The sequence below is a fragment of the Lytechinus variegatus genome, chromosome 3 (assembly GCF_018143015.1).
Source record: "Lytechinus variegatus isolate NC3 chromosome 3, Lvar_3.0, whole genome shotgun sequence".
NCBI classification, from domain to species: domain Eukaryota; kingdom Metazoa; phylum Echinodermata; class Echinoidea; order Temnopleuroida; family Toxopneustidae; genus Lytechinus; species Lytechinus variegatus.
Window position 1 is genome coordinate 53,291,248 of NC_054742.1, and position 2,579 is coordinate 53,293,826.

A 2,579-nucleotide genomic window follows, 5' to 3' on the forward strand; every position below is an offset into this window, starting at 1 on the left:
TTCGAGTTAAAAACTAACACTTTCCCTCCTTTCCATCATCCTGTTCTGTTAGATTAGGTGGCCCATATTCTGCGGAGCCTCAAACTCCAAAATTCTGTTTTACATTGTATATTTCTTATATTTTCTATTTTGTTTCCATTTGCTTTCATAATGAAGAAAATACTCGTTATCATTCCCAGCAATATAGTGTCATGTGAGTTAATAAATGGACTGTGTAGGCTACTAATAGAGATTTTTGCCCCAATTCGCTATCCATAGTTAAACCACAACTTTATATAAAGCAGAGTTCAGATATGTGCCAGTGGGTCTTCATTTTAAGGTTTTCCAATTTATATCAGATGTCCGGACTGCACTTGAATCCTGAGCCATTTGTCCTCCTAATTTTATTCTTGAAAGTATTCATAATAAAAAACACTTGACATTCTCTCAAACTTAATCACTCAATCCCAATCATCACATCCAACAGCAAAATTGTTTGATAAGCAGTGTCTGAGAACAGGGTCTTTCATCATGTTTTTTTGTGTAAAATTATACACTATGGGTGACTGGAATAGAGCAAGCCATATAATCTGTTGAATTAGCTGAAGATCAAAAAGTCTTCATATCTTTTTAAAAAATTGACCAAAATACATTTTCTCCCTTCATACAATAGGAAAAAAAGTTTTTCCATATTTCATAAAAAAAACTCTGAACTCTTGTCCTGTCAAAATACATAGTTTTCCTTCACAGAATTAAAAAAAACTCTTATGTTGGCATTTCATATTCCAGTCACTCATAAGCCCAAGGTCACATGCAACTTTAGTTTGATAAAATGGGCACCCCTCAATGTCAGAAGAAAATATATTGAATTTTTTCAACCAGTAACAAAAGCTATTTATGGCTAAGTGAATCTTATCCAGGCTTGTACTATGTTTACAGGGGACGGGCAACCCAAAAAAGTTGAGTTGAATGAGAGAAAAAAAATTAAAAGCAGTGCTGTATCACTAAAATTTTACTGTAGATAAGGTTATGACATTTCAAAGTCTTGCTTATTTTCACATAGCAGTTATTTACGATAAGATGAAATGCAAATAACACAACCAATGATGAAACAGTTTTATTTTTTTTACATGTATTATGGAATATCTAAATTTTTTGTGATTATGTATAAGAGTTTGATTCCTCCTCCCCCTGAACATGTGGAATGCAATTGCAATTGTTGTAATCTATTGTGATTCAGTCCAGGGTTGTCATTGTCAAAAAATGAAATATTCTACAATCTTATAACAAATAGAGGACAAAGTTAAATAGTAACATCATCAACACTCTCAATCATTTCGCGAAAGTAAGCAAAAATGTCATAACTTTGTTTATATCAGATTTCGATTACACTTTCAGGATATGCTCGTTTCATTTTTCTATTTTTCTCAAAATCAACGTCTTATACATTATTTTTTTTTGGCGGGGGGTGCAAGAGGTGGACTACCGCTTGTAAACAGTTTTGAGAAACCCATAAGCCAACAATAAGATTTTGGACTGGGAAAACAATCTAATGGCCTGGTTTCGAATCTGCATACCATGTTATAAAAAGCTGAAAATTTGATTAAAATTGGATAACAAATAATAAAGTAATTGAATTTTAAAGATTTTCATTATTCCAGTGAAACAGTTCTAGGCTGTCTTCAAGAATATTCATTAGGTTGACTGATGATGTCATATCCCCAGTTGTTCTTTTGTATTTTATTATATGAAATTAGGTTTATTAAAAAAAATTCTACCAAGACCCAAGACAAATGGATTGACAAATGATTAAGTGCATTAGTTATGTATTGCTGAAACTTATTTTATCATAATGGAGACACATCATTTACACATGTATGAAAAAATGAAACAATCAGGATTTCATGTAATAACATAAGGAAAGTGAGGATGTGACATCATCAGTTCACCTAATGAATATTCAAGATGGCGTGCATATAACCATTTTACAAAATATTCATTATTTGTTATCAGATTTTGATAAAAATTTTCAGCATTTTGCTCTGTAAATTTTACTCTATTTATTTAGATACAAATATATTCAGCCCGGAGTATCCCTTTAAAGTAGAAAAGTTACAAAAATATTGAAGGTTTGATGAATTAAAAAAAAAAAATCTTGATTTTGTGATGTTATATGCCAGCAGTTGCCCCATATATCAAGTTCATAAATTTATGTTTCTTACTGGTTAATGAAGACACTCATGGAAGTGTGTATGACATGATGAGTCTGATGATATATTGAATGGATGGGTAGAACCATTTTCATATTTCTGAGAAAAATAAATTTAGGAATTTACAGTACATCACACGACATATTGGGGTCCTGCTCACATGTAACGTCACAAAATTAAATCTTTGTTAATTCATAAATCTGATAATCTTTGGTGGATATTTACAAAAACTTAATCCTGCTTTTAGTAGCATGTTGATGGTGTTGAACTTTCCCTTTATGGTTAACTTCCCTTTTAAATGACCCCTTTAGATTAAATCAAAGATTTTGAAAGACACTGAATAATACCATAAATTAGCTAGAGGAAAACAAATATTTGGATTCAGAATAA